Source organism: Protopterus annectens, chromosome 2.part2 (assembly GCF_019279795.1).
Source record: "Protopterus annectens isolate FY-2018-M chromosome 2.part2, PAN1.0, whole genome shotgun sequence".
Classification (NCBI taxonomy): Eukaryota; Metazoa; Chordata; order Ceratodontiformes; family Protopteridae; genus Protopterus; species Protopterus annectens.
The window spans coordinates 537,699,943-537,715,740 of record NC_056730.1 but is presented as its reverse complement, the minus strand read 5'-3'; positions in this window follow the sequence as shown (position 1 = coordinate 537,715,740).

Here is a 15,798-nt window from a genome sequence, read left to right as displayed (position 1 = left end):
CTGGTGGAATCACACAGCTGCAGTGAGGCATAACACAGGAAATACAGATAGGGACTACAGTAGACACTCCCCATACAAAGCCAGACCGCTGTGCGAATACCGGCGTACACAGCACTCAATCTGCCAGCACCAAAATGGGGATCACACGCTTCCATACCGCGGAACAAATGGGTGACCTGTGGAACACATACCAATGGCACAATATCAACGTCAGCTAGGAAAGTCATACAATAGTCAAACTATGGCGTTCCCACCTATGAAGAACATCCTTCAGTGAATTAATAGGATTAATGTCAATTGACCATGGAATACACCTAATCAACATCAAAGACCCGCTGGCACCTTATGGCACACAAACCAAGTCACACATAGGTAGATGAAACAGTCAACGTAGACATTGTCCACGACAGGTCACATATGGTATACAAAGGTTACTTCATAGACATGTAAGCGCTTTCACCTGTAGGCTCCGTGAGACTTACACATAACATAGAAGCATCTAGGCTTTAAATATCCCCCCTTACACTTCCATTTGTTACTTTCTCAGCAAACAATGAACATGTAACCACAGCATAGAAAGCACAGACGCAATGTTAACTACACACACATATATTAACATCTCAGAAAGCATCCTATTAACACATGTATTATATGATATTGTACTATGCCGAATACTCATCAATCAAAGATCTAACAATATATATAGAAGATATGCATATCATATCACAGTAATACAGTGGTACAGAACTGAAAGAGTGGACAAATGTGTGTTAACTCTACATCTGTACCTAAACTACAGTCCTGTTATGGGGGTTTAATCCACCTGCTTCTCAAAAGAGGCCTCATCAGTGTTCCATCGGTCAGCCCTGGTGTGTGGCCAATCCTCTACCTAATAATCCATCTAAATCCGCATTCTATAGCATACCTGATGAGGTCCCCCCTCTGGTATTATAACCTAGACGTCGTAAAACACCGAATGTAGACGTATGCCTTGTGATGTGCTCATAGCCGGCCATAGGCATACGCCAATCCTGCGGCTGCCCAGGGCGCCGCACTAGTAGGGCCACCTGTCTAGTAGGTGTGTCATGTAGGTATACCAAGATGGGGGCACCATGTGTTGTGGTGGTGGGCACCATGGAGCCCTACAGCCTAGGGCAGCAGTCGATCTAAGGCCGCTGCCATAGGAGGGGTAGTATGGTCTGCAGGTATGTGCAGATGTGCACATGAAACAGCGGTCCACAAGGATTACCCATAGTGGCGACACCTGCACAGATGGCTATAGCGGGACACACATACGGCCATGCATACAGCACAGGTAGTCATACACACACCATAAATAGGTAATTACACACAAGGTGTATGGCGTGTACGGGTACAGTGTCAGTACAGCAAGGATAGCTGTCTGCCACGATATCCAGCAGATGTCTTTAGGGTGTTCTGGAATACGGACGGTGCATGGACAATGAGTGGATATGCAACGTACCACAGTTCTATGTGTCAGCCGTGCAAATATGCGATACATGGGAAAGACAGCTGTCTATGCAAGAGCAGCACTACGGGCACAACATAGGTACGTAGATATACAATGACAGAGATACAGACGGACACATGTGGCAGGCCCGTGAGTGTAATGTATACAGCACCACCCCACCACACCATAGCAGGGTGCACATGGAGAACACGCTACGGAGGTCACCAACCACAGCAGGCACACAAGCAGTACACGAGCTGCGTCTCACCATCCACAAACACAGGGATGGCGGCAGGATATGAGTGTTCTGCGGAAACCTCAAAGCCATACCCTATGAACCCATGCAGCTGGGAGCATGGACACACACACACATGTGGCAGGCATGGTGATTGACCACACCCCCACATACCCAACCGCACAAAAGTATGACACAGGTATGGAATGCGCTACGTGGACCACCAAACACACCACCGTCAGAGGCACATGTACAGGTGGGTGACAACATCCATAAAGGAATGGCCGCTGATAGCCAAGGTATGTGTTGTGAAGCATCTAAAAGCATGTTCATCTGCAGAGGCAGCTGGAAACACACACACACACACACACAGGGAAGGGCCGAGAGTCGAACCTACGCCTACCTACATGAACTCACTACAGCATGAAGCATTTACAGAATGCGCTACCGAGATTACTGAGCACAGCGCTGTCAGAGGCATACTTCTAGGTGGGTGACATCACCCGTAAGAGAATAGCTGGCAATAGCCAAGGTATGTGTTGCGAAGCATCTAAAAGCATGTTCATCTGCAGAGGCAGCTGGAAACACACACACACACACACACACACACAGGGAAGGGCCGAGAGTCGAACCTATGCCTACCTACATGAACTCACTACAGCATGAAGCATTTACAGAACGCGCTACCGAGATTACTGAGCACAGTGCTGTCAGAGGCATACTTCTAGGCGGGTGACATCACCCGTAAGAGAATAGCTGGCAATAGCCAAGGTATGTGTTGCGAAGCGTCTAAAAGCATGTTCATCTGCAGAGGCAGCTGGAAACACACACACACACACACACAGGGAAGGGCCGAGAGTCGAACCTATGCCTACCTACATGAACTCACTACAGCATGAAGCATTTACAGAACGCTACCGAGATTACTGAGCACAGTGCTGTCAGAGGCATACTTCTAGGCGGGTGACATCACCCGTAAGAGAATAGCTGGCAATAGCCAAGGTATGTGTTGCGAAGCGTCTAAAAGCATGTTCATCTGCAGAGGCAGCTGGAAACACACACACACACACACACACACACACACACACACACAGGGAAGGGCCGAGAGTCGAACCTACGCCTACCTACATGAACTCACTACAGCATGAAGCATTTACAGAACGCGCTACCGAGATTACTGAGCACAGCGCTGTCAGAGGCATACTTCTAGGCGGGTGACATCACCCGTAAGAGAATAGCTGGCAATAGCCAAGGTATGTGTTGCGAAGCGTCTAAAAGCATGTTCATCTGCAGAGGCAGCTGGAAACACACACACACACACACACACAGGGAAGGGCCGAGAGTCAAACCTACGCCTACCTACATGAACTCACTACAGCATGAAGCATTTACAGAACGTGCTACCGAGATTACTGAGCACAGCGCTGTCAGAGGCATACTTCTAGGCGGGTGACATCACCCGTAAGAGAATAGCTGGCAATAGCCAAGGTATGTGTTGCGAAGCGTCTAAAAGCATGTTCATCTGCAGAGGCAGCTGGAAACACACACACACACACACACACACACAGGGAAGGGCTGAGAGTCGAACCTACGCCTACCTACATGAACTCACTACAGCATGAAGCATTTACAGAACGCGCTACCGAGATTACTGAGCACAGCGCTGTCAGAGGCATACTTCTAGGCGGGTGACATCACCCGTAAGAGAATAGCTGGCAATAGCCAAGGTATGTGTTGCGAAGCGTCTAAAAGCATGTTCATCTGCAGAGGCAGCTGGAAACACACACACACACACACACACACACACACACACACACACACACAGAGGGAAGGGCCGAGAGTCGAACCTATGCCTACCTACATGAACTCACTACAGCATGAAGCATTTACAGAATGCGCTACCGGGATTACTGAGCACAGCACTGTCAGGAGGCATACCCCTAGGTGGGTGGTATCATCTGCAGAGGCAATGCGGCCGATAGGGAATGAAGACAGAGTGCGCAGTCACACAGCCTGTTACCATCCCAAGGTGGCCGTACAGTAACACGGTAGTGCTGCAGTCAGGAATACCAAATAACTACGGAGCAGTACATCACGACATGAATACGGGATGCACCACATGACAGTATACCCTATGAGAGGGCATCCAGGATGTAGGCAGCCAATGTGGCATGACAGCCACATATGAGTCACCTGGATGGTCACCATGGCTATGCAGGATGTCATTGGCCATGGCTACACGCCTAGTAGCAGACATCGGTGCCGACTGTCGTGTGTACCCCCGACAGGTGTACTGGCCATGCCTCTCACACCTAGCGGTTGCAAAGGGGAGACAGACATGCTCACGGGGTACCAACGCAGTCGTTCGCGGTGTGCACTGTACTGTGTGTCCATCTACACAGCTGCTTACTGGGCATGCTCAGACACTTAGAATCGGCACAGAGCAGACATGCATACACATGGGGCGACGGCATGGGAGGCAGACTGTGGACCATCGTGTGTGTCCAGCCACACAACAGCAACCCGGCCATGCCACAGATGTGGCAGTTGCGAAGGGGAAACAGGCATGCACCCAGGGTATCAATGCAGTCGGGCACGGTGTGCACTGTACTGTGTGTCCATCTACACAGCTGCTTACTGGGCATGCTCAGACACTTAGAATCGGCACAGTGCAGACATGCATACACATGGGGCAACGGCATGGGAGGCAGACTGTGGACCGTCGTGTGTGTCCAGCCACACAACAGCAACCCGGCCATGCCACAGACGTGGCAGTTGCGAAGGGGAAACAGGCATGCACCCAGGGTATCAATGCAGTCGGGCGCAGTGTGCACTGTACTGTGTGTCCATCTACACAGCTGCTCACTGGGCATGCTCAGACACTTAGAATCGGCACAGTGCAGACATGCATACACATGGGTCTACGGCATGGGAGGCAGACTGTGGACCGTCGTGTAATCCAGCCACACAACAGCAACCCGGCCATGCCACAGATGTGGCAGTTGCAAAGGGGAAACAGGCATGCACCCGGGGTATCAATGCAGACGGGCGCGGTGTGCACTGTACTGTGTGTCCATCTACACAGCTGCTCACTGGGCATGCTCAGACACTTAGAATCGGCACAGTGCAGACATGCATACACATGGGGCGACGGCATGGGAGGCAGACTGTGGACCGTCGTGTGTGTCCAGCCACACAACAGCAACCCGGCCATGCCACAGATGTGGCAGTTGCGAAGGGGAAACAGGCATGCACCCGGGGTATCAATGCAGACGGGCGCGGTGTGCACTGTACTGTGTGTCCATCTACACAGCTGCTCACTGGGCATGCTCAGACACTTAGAGTCGGCACAGTGCAGACATGCATACACATGGGGCGACGGCATGGGAGGCAGACTGTGGACCGTCGTGTGTCCAGCCACACAACAGCGACCCGGCCATGCTCACACACGTAGTATGTGCTACGCGCCGTCCGGCATGCAGACGGAGTGCACACACCGCAAGTCACGGCCAGGTAAACCCGTACACATGCACAGGGTGGACACACATGCAGTCACACGTACACACACAGATGACAGCACAGGCGCCACGGGTGCAGGCTGAACATGTACACACCGAAGTGAACACTGTAGCTGCTATGCCAGCACCATGTCATCGGTGCAGCAGTATGCCTCACGGTCCAGAAACTGCATGTGACATATGTCCAGAAGACTATGTGGTGGTGTACGTCCATCGTGCAGAGTACACATGTACTATCAATGATCCCACAGGTGTGATGTAGTCCACCAGTACCGGTATACACGGACAGGCGTGCTCCACACATGCCACGGGCCTGACACAGGTATGACACATGACTGCAGCTGTACCACAGTGAAACAATGTCCGGATATGTCACATATGTGGTTTCCAGGCTGTGTGCATGGACTGCACGCAGGACACATACGAAGCCTGTGATGTACCACATGCATGACACAGGCGTACGTGGTAATACACACACAAAGGGAAGGCGGACACATGTCTGTGGTATGCATCCCCTACAGGGTGTGGCGGTGTTCACAGGGACACATACCCTTGTACAGTTTGCCTGTGACAGCTGTGATACCAAACCACAGTCCATGTTCCATGCATGTTGACACACATGTCACAACGTAGCAATGCATACACACATGGCAACAGGGGATACATGTGACACGTGTACTGTGCACAGTGCAGCCATGCAGGGGCGGTGTCTGGTGTCCGTAACACAGTTGCAACCCCCTCCCACATGCATACCCATCATGGGGGCCGTCATATGGTGGCATAGTAACAGCACGCATGGCAGTCTGTGTGTACACCATTTGTTTAAACACCTGTCCACATGCATGTGTGCAGGTGCTGGTCACAGGTGTGTCACACACCGTCCTACCCTGCCATGTGCATACAGTCCGCTATGTCGCCTTTACATGACAGCGCTGCCATGATGCATACCCATCGGCCATGCGGGTTCGACCATATGTCACATTGCCACTGTAACCCCTACCACCACCCAAGTGCAGATATTGGCACAGCTGCGGATACAGTGGTAGTACGCAGGATGCACCACATACCGCTGCACGCCTGCACAAATCCCATGTAGTGGGTGTGGCATTCCTAGCACCAACATGTGTGCAGGAATGTGTGCCCATGTATGCCACAGATCGGGGAACTATGTGCCACGTGCCACACATCACTGTACACCATGGTAGAGCTCTGTACCTACCTCAGTGTGGGGTGCACCGATGTGGATGGTGTAGTACATGCAACACGTCATCCCTCCGTGTAGACATGTGTGGCCACCACCATGTCAGTGTGTCGACATGTGTGTATGTCTGCTGCCTGTTGAGAGGGTGTATGCAGATATCGTGTTGTGACTGGACACTGACCACACAGGGTGACCATCCTGTAGTGGTGCTGCATTGTACAGCCCTGTCATTTCCATACCTGTGAGCCTTACTGGCCACCTGTGCAAGACCACCCCTGTGACATGGCGCGTCGGTGCATTGTCTTGTGAGGGTGCCGACCACACAGACAGGTGTCCCCATCTGCACACAATGGTGTGTGTGCCATAGAGGTGTACGCGGGAATATTCCTATACCGGTACAGCATCCGACTGTCGAACACTGTGCACCACAGCTGACAGGTGACACCTGCGGTCAGTAGCCAGCACACTGCGTACGACACCTGCAGAATGTCACCATACCTGTACTGTGTCATGCCATGTATGTGATGTCTCTGTCCACCGTAGCCTGTGGCACCGACCACAGGCGTCAGGTGCAGTATATGTGTGGACATGTGCGTCATGTACCGTGTAAGCAACGTTACACTGTATCCGGCTCCGTGCTCCGCAGGTTTATGTGTATGACCTCTCTTCTTGCAATCCCGACTGTCTGTTCTCTACATCACAAAAGCTCTGCACCTGCTCCCATAGTATTCCCACATAGATAAAGTACATGTATACTCAATGGAGTACTACACTGTCCTAGAATCCCCTTGTGTGCCCACTTCCCTATAGGTGCCTTCTGACCCAGTTACACAGCAAATGCATTCACATCCTCTGGCATGTCGACGGGTCAATTGCTAGCGACCTCTCCTGTTCAGATGGTGAATCTGGGCGTCCTGGCCACTGTTACAGGTGCCTCATGGACACGGACAAGCCGCACCTCCCCCAATGAACATAATACATGTGACAGAGTCAACTATATAGCCAGACAGGGGGCTGTGCTCTCTCCAACCATGACCGGCAAGACCACGCGGGAGGGGAAGGACACAATGCACACCACATACCCAGTGTCACATGTGACTATCGCAAATGCTAATCAAACACATGAACACACTAAGACATACCTGGAGGCACTGTAGGACATGTCACGAACCTAACGAGCCCTCTGAAGCAGACACACAAGCTACTGCCTCCACAAGACATAGGACATGCAACACATAGTTCTCAACGTCAGTGTGCTAACCTGGCAGAGCCCCAAAGGCGACACACACACTGCCAGACACACCTGTAATGGGTGACGCCACTGCCAGACACACCGATGTCCCACCCACCATACTGAACAAGGGAATGATCACAGTAGGCTGCCTGCCGGGCGCTGGAATATGCCACATAACACACGCACTCAGGTCACTCCGCAGCATGTACAGGTATGACGCGGTCATTGCCCATGCTGGTGTCAACGACTGGTGGCATACCACCCTGGGATACATTACAGGAGACATAGAGGGCCACTCAGATTGTGTAGCCCAGGCCGGCATGTCCCTGACCCTGGGCAGTATCCCACCCTCATCAAGTATGATGCCACTATACTGGCTCAATGTGGTCACCCTTGATAATGTGCCTGGTTACCGTGTCAGTCTGAGGGGATCCGGATTCCTCTTACCTGGGATGACATGCTTGGCACGCCAGGCCCTTCGCATGGTATGGCTGGCAGCTGTCACCCCGGTCTTCAAGGGTTTGGTGAAGGCACCTGCCACCCCACAGTGCTCACTGCAGGCACGGCTGGAATGATAAACCTACCACCCTACACTACAAGCCTGGAGAACACACAGGATAATACAGCTCACTGCCAGTGGTCTACGCCAAGCTGCACACCCTCAAATGCCCTCCTCAGTATGGAGGACATCGATGTCAGTGCTGTGACTGAAACATTGGTCAGGGCTGCTGAGAGCACCCCAGCACTGTCGGGTCATACCCCATATCACGCGTTCAGGACCATAACCCGGACATAACACAGAAGGAGGGGGAGTCCCCATTTCCATGACGGATACACACACCTCCATGTTGGCAGAGATGCACGTAGCAGCGGGGAATATCCAGGTGCAATTAACCATGGTTAGGACTGCCCTACAGTTTGTTGCATGCTACAGACCACCCTCCCAAACCCAGGATACCTGCACAGCCGTCCTGAAGACACTGGTGAGTGTGAATGCTCTCACAACACCGTCATATTGGGTGACATCAACCACCCATACATAGACCGAGAACATTACCCAGGACACAACACCCTACGCCAAAGGTCCCAGGTGTTCATACACCTGACTGCTGTGGAACACCCATGCACCATACCCACAAGGGGGGGACGTATACCAGTTCTGATCATCACACATGGGGAGGATATGCTCCACACAGGATGTACATCCCTCAATGGTGACGTCAGACCGTATAGTGAATCCACTGGTAATCCGCATCCTGCACCCAACACCGGCATGGGAGACCAAAGTGACGTCCTGTCCACAGCGAACCACACATGTCATACTACCAGTGTGGTACCCTACAAGGCCTCCATGCCAGTGGTAAACACAGGCCACACTGCTGAAACCCTTACAAATGCCTTCTCTGAGCACCCCAGGGATGTCTGCACCAAGCGATCATGATAACATCAGGACCTTGTCCACCGAAGGCAGGCACATGGTCTGGTGGACCCCAGCCATTGACAAACTGTACAACAACAGTTGGAGCTAATACATGACAGAGCAATATCAGTACCAGGGAAGGCATCACTGATTAATACCGGCGTTAACATACGATCACACATACAATCATCCAAGGCCGCTTGTGGGAGTGGTACTGCAGAGGACACATAAGACAACCATAGGGCCTTCCTTAGCTGTGGTAGGGACATGGGTGGGAGCACACAGTCATGCCGGAATTACTCCAGAATGGTACAATGATCACTGAACCCACAGACATTGTCAACAAACCAGCGGACATGTTCCATGCATACATCTACCCACCAGAGTCTAGCCTCCCAAACATCTCGTATGCCCAGGAGAGATCTGATATCTGTTAAGCGGTGAACACAGCACCAATGGGACCAGATGGTGTCCCTGGCTGTGTGCTACACAACCTCATTGAGGCCCTCCCCACACATAAGGCCGCTGTGTCATCTTAGGCTTACTACGGGCTAGGTCCCCGCTGGATGGCATATGGCAGCTGTGGTCCCACTACACCAGGGTAGTGCTCTTATGGACTGTAGACATCCCTGCCCTATCAGCTTGACAAGCCTTGTCTGCAAAGCTGTGGGGAGGTCCATACTGGAGCCCATAAGTACAGACAGTGGTGTACAGCCAATACCGGAACATACCCACATCGACTTAGTCAAGGGCAGATCCTGCCTCCCAAACCTGCTCGACCTGTCTGGAGGGGTCACTAAGGCCATTGATTGATAGGGGTACGTCGGTTTGCACAGACTACCATGACCTGGCAGGAGCGTTCAAACAACACTCCACGTGGGACTCATGGAAAGGCTCACCAGCGTACATGTGGAGACATATGTCACACGATGGTTTGCCAACTGGATGGAGGTCACACCACACAGGGTTTGTGTTCCTGGTGCCATGTCAGACTCCAAGCTGGTCTCGAGTGGAGGCCCACAGGGCTCAGTCCTGGGCCCCCTCCTGTTCGGCATTCAACCTTCCAATGTGCATGCAAACATAGGGGGATTGTGGCAGACAAGGTATGCAGATGACTGCACACCGGCCACCATACTCAACACCCCATCAGACACGGACATCCACCTGGGGCCTCATAGAAATGGATAACTGGTGCCAGAGCCATGGCCTGATGCTACATGCCAGGGAAGGTGCAGACCTACCCAGTGGGAAGGACATGTTCACCCTGATGTACCATGTAGGTGGTAATCCATTAAACATGGTGGACGTGTTCAGGGACATGGGTACCACACCTGTCGGTAACCTCTGTCGACACTCACAATGCCAATGTGGTTGGGAAGACATTCCACTGTGGCCACCTGGTCAGGAAGGAATCACATCCACATCAGGGGAGTTCATTGTACCCCTGTACTCTTCACACATCAGACCAATGATTGCGTACAACGCCACATCTGGGATGTACCTAACCTGACACCTGCAGCACTCGGAAGGACCACAAACGTTCCACAACACAGGGATAAAGGTGCTGAGACATGTGTCACACGCTGCCCGACCAAGGGGACTCCGGCTGTATACCTTCCCAGCACGTCTGCTCTGTGGTGATCTGTGCCTGACATACACGGCCATGTCCGACCTGGGTGACATGGACATGTTCCACCTCCTAGGCTCCAAGCAAACACGGGCACAGAAGCAACTGACAGAAACCTCAACACGGACATAAATAGGACGTGCTGGGGGAACAGGGTCAACGCCCAGAGACCCCCTACAACATGGAAAGGATTCCCAGCCCATGTGAAGCAGAGCCCCTGACTGACTTTGTCCAAGAGTAATCCTGGCGTGTGGATGTGTGATCGTAGGTATGCGCCAGGCATCATCTCTGTGTCACTGCTGGACAGAGGGACAGCGGACCGATGGATGTGGTATCCTCATCCTAAGGGGTGGTGACAGCCACACACACTCTGGCTAGGCTTACACATGCCGTAGGGCACATAGCCTGGTATGTACCTATGCGCCTATGTACCTATGTAGGGGTCCATGCAGGTTGCGGGTACCTGTGGTATGCTGATATTGCCAGATGTGCCTGTGGGTACCCCACAGCTACACGTGGGGGACTGATAACAGTGCTCCCAGTAGGCACATGCAAGTACACCATAATTGGCATACAGGTTAACTGAACCAACATGGTGCTACACATGTAACCGCCACGCATACCGTGTACACAGATCAATGTATGCTGCACCTGCACTACATGGTATGTCTGCTGCATGATGTCAGTGCACGACCCACGTCACATACGCACCTGTCACCTGTCATACACAACCACTGCAACATACACATCGCGTACTATGTGGACACAGGTATCACATACACCTCTCACTATCTTGTCCACCCTGTGCATCAGAATATGTTTGCATAACCGTGCACCGATGGTGTGGATCACAGTGCTGCGGCAGAGGCTTCATCATATGCACAGGGTGATATGTGTGCCAGGGGCATAGGCTGTACCAATGGATGACATCATGTGTGTGTGTAAGGGCCTGTGCATTTACTGGGCATGACTGTGCAGAATGCATGTGGATGTGGTGGAGCCCTACAGTTGTGTCTGCTGTGTGTGGGTATGTGTGTACACAGTTCAGCCATCTGTGATGCCTACACGGGGTATACTTGGCAGCCCCAGACTGTACAGTGCAGGTTGTATGGCTCACTGTGTCCGCCTGCAGCCACGTGACCCGTGCCTGCCTGGGGTCGCACGGGCACTACCGGGTGGAGGTATGGAGTGGCCACTCTCCGATGACACATGTCTGCTGGAACCGTGTCCACACTGGGACCGTCCAGGGCCAAGTCCACATGGCCTGCTGTGTCCTGGTGTGGTTGGTGTAGCACCAGCTGCACTGCTGCTGCTACCAGCACTGTGTGAGTGGGCATGAGAGGTGGCACGCACACGTCGACCTGCACTAGGTGGTGTTGCTGGCCTACGGCCACGTGTCCTATGCCTCACCCCTACCAGGTGTTCCAGCACAGACAGCTCACACTCGCGGATTGACATGCCTCGGTCGAGGATTCCAACCATCTCACCTAATCTCCTATCCAGAACATCGGCAAGCTGCTGTTGAGCATTCACCAATGACTGGATGTTCTCATTTAAGGAACGGATTGCGGCCCTCTGCAGCCTCTGCCCTTCTTGGTTCTGCCATTCGGCACGTGCCTGTGCCGCCATTACAGTCTGAAACATGCGTCTGGTGATACCAGCTGCTGCACCCTGTATGGCAGGTGCATGTCTACCAGTGCTCCTCCTACGAGCAGCACCAGCCACATGCCTGTGTGGCACATCACCAGTCATTACACTGGCAACATGGTGTGTACCCGCACCTTCTGTAGCCACCACACATTCCTGCTCGGTGCCAACAGACGCTGACTGTCCTTCCTCTATGGGCAACGGTGATGTGGTATGTGTCGGCATCTGAACCATGTGCAGAGATGAAGGGGACATAGGTGGGATGTTATCCAATGGCACAGCTTCTGCCCGTGATGACCCTGCCTGTGCCTCATGCACATGGTCATCACCGCTAGTATCTGTGGGGACACTAGCATCAGATGGACCGCAGGAGGGGAACGCACCTACAGCACCTGTGAATACAAAGACATACCGTAAGTTACATTACACACACGCAGACACACACGCAGACACACACACACACACACAGACACACACACACACACACACACACACACACACATGCGGACACACACGCTGACATACACACGCAGACACACACACATGCAGACACATCATGCATGTGATATTGCAGGTGGCATGCAGCATTCCCACACCACAGCCCAGTGAATGCAGCCCAGACATTAATAGTGGTAGTATGCATACTGCCCTGGGGTGCACACTACATCAAGCAGGTGTCTTTCAGTAGGCTTGCAGTACACACATTCATGGTAGTTTGCATGCATCACCGTGATACACCGTGTGGCCACGGGCGGGTTAACAGTACACATGGCTGGCGTCACTATGTCATGTACACCGCAAACATGTGCGGTAACATGTGGACATGTGACAATGGTGTCCCACCACATGCACCACATCAAACGGATGTCACAGTGCAGTGTTATGTGTACAGGCTACAGATAGAATGCATGTGTAACAAGGATGTCTGTGCAGGTGTGGTTGGTGTGAGCTGTGTACATAGCTGTACAGTGGGGAGTACGGGCACTGTGCCACTGCATGGCAGCAAGACACAGGTATGTTTCTGTGCGATGCGTAACCTGGACGCATTGCATTGCCATGTCTGCAACACAGTCATGCTGTTCCACAGCACGTATATGGTAGACATTGGTGGCACCTCTATTGGCTGCAGACAGGCATTTCATTTGTCTGGTGTACCACATCAGATGTACAGGGGGTCCACTACAGCTATGACCGCACTATGTGTGGACAGGGTGCAACGGTGACTACCCACTGCAGATGTACTGTGTGGCAACATGCCTGTAGGTATCACCCATGGCCATGTTTGACTGGTTCATGGACAATTGTGTGTGATGGGCATCGTGTACACATCCCTGTGGTGGCCCATGTGACATACACCCGTACTAGTCTGAGGTGTCACATTCCCGAAGGCTATGCAGACATTGTGGATGTCTGCTATGTCATGCGTAGGTCATGTCATGGTGTGACAATGTTGCGGACAGACCACCACGTGCATGGGACATGTCATGTGCCATGTCACAACGTGTGCACCCAATGCAGGGGCATAGGTCACAGTGGTAACACCTGTGTGCTGGCCAGATCACAGCTCACTATGTGGTACTGTGTGTGTACCGCAAAGGCATACCGATGCATACTACACATGCAGCCATTGTAGAACACCTCCACCATTGTATGCATAGCTGACTGCACATATCACACCGATGGGTTATGTGGTGTCATGCCGGTCTATACTAATGGTTGCATCTACTGTACATGGGTGGCGTGTGTGTCGGGTGGTGCAACCTGTATACCGTGACTGGGGCAGACCCAGGTGTGCATGTCATACCTGGACACATGGGGAATATCTATACACTGTATCATGCCTATTACTAGCAACAGTCTCACCTGCGATGGACCCATGTCTGTGCGACACACCAGAGGTACCTGTATAGGGGTGACACAACAGTATACACATTATCCATTACTATCGCCACGGTAAGCACTGTGCATGTCACATCATGTACCTGTGTGTTAGCATGTGCTATGCACATGTCTGCAAACACAACGTAGCATACTGTAGTATGCAGCTTGTGTGGCCATATACCTGGCATGTGTTGGTACATTATGTGGTGTACTATGACACCCACACCTACGTCAGTTATCATACAAACATGCAAGACTGACTTACCAGGCAGCTCCAGGCTCGTTGGTTGGGAGACACCCACCTCCACGATGGCAGCAAGTGTTTCTGCATGTTGTTCCCTGGGTGTCCCCAGACTGGCCAGGAGCTCCTCCGTGTGTGTGAGTGGGGGCTGGGTTGGTGGCCCACCACCTGTCCCACCTTGTTGTCTGGCGATTGCAGCGGCACGCTGTTTCACGTGCCGAATTAGGTCTGTGCAGTGTCTGCGGATCTGCTGGTAGGTGCGGTTGTTGTCACCCACGTTGTTCACCCTGCTGCACAAATCCTGCCACATGTCATCCTGCTGCTGTGCCTGTTGTGGCACATGGCTGAATAGTATATCGTAGTTGTCGTGGAGCAACGGTATAATCACATCATCCTCCTGTCGGCTGAAGGCAGGCAGCCGGGAACGTGGCATTATCTGTAAGACATAATGATGTTGACAGGTCACATTTACACTGCTGTACTGGCATACTGCTGGACATACGTTGCTATGACATGTACAACATCTGCACAGTAATCTCTGCGATGCATCATGGCAGTGACACAGCCGACGTGTTGCCGTCACACCATTGAGCAGTGGGTTTCATATCATATCTGTGTGTCACCTCATCACACTGTACACACACCATGTTGATGTTAGCCTGCTGTGGACATGTGTACCTGCCTGCACCTGTGTCCATATCAGTTGGCACATGTCCCCATGTGACAACAGTTCTACTGTTCACCTGGATGCTGTGTATATGTCACTAGGCATCACGTACACGGCCATTATGAATGTCAGAGGTGGCACTGCACACATACACATGGACACCTGTACATGCATGTGTTGTGCCATGTACATCTACACAGCACTGTACGGGTGTTGGCCAACCTGCCACGGCTCACCTGTGTTGCACATGTGATACACATGGGACAATGTGTAACCATGTAACATTAGCAGGAAAGGTCATGCATAGCATGTGCGCATGCACGTTGTCCACAGCAACACACAGCACCTGTAACACCGCAGGGTGCATCACTGCCACATTACTGCTGTGGACGGTTGATAGTGAAAGTGTCTTTTGTCCATCACACCATGTAGGACTGTGATAGCATGTGCAGCCTTGCTGGGCAGGGCTGCATGGTATGGCAGGGTATGTCACATACATGGCACTGGGATGTGACCCACCTGGGGGGTACTGATATTGGCAGGGTGGCTGTCCATTCCATATGTCATTGCTATGTGTATATGGACATTACACATGTCTATCATCATGGTGTGGACACTGGCCTTCTGCAAGGTAGGCTGCACGCTGCAGGGTGGGG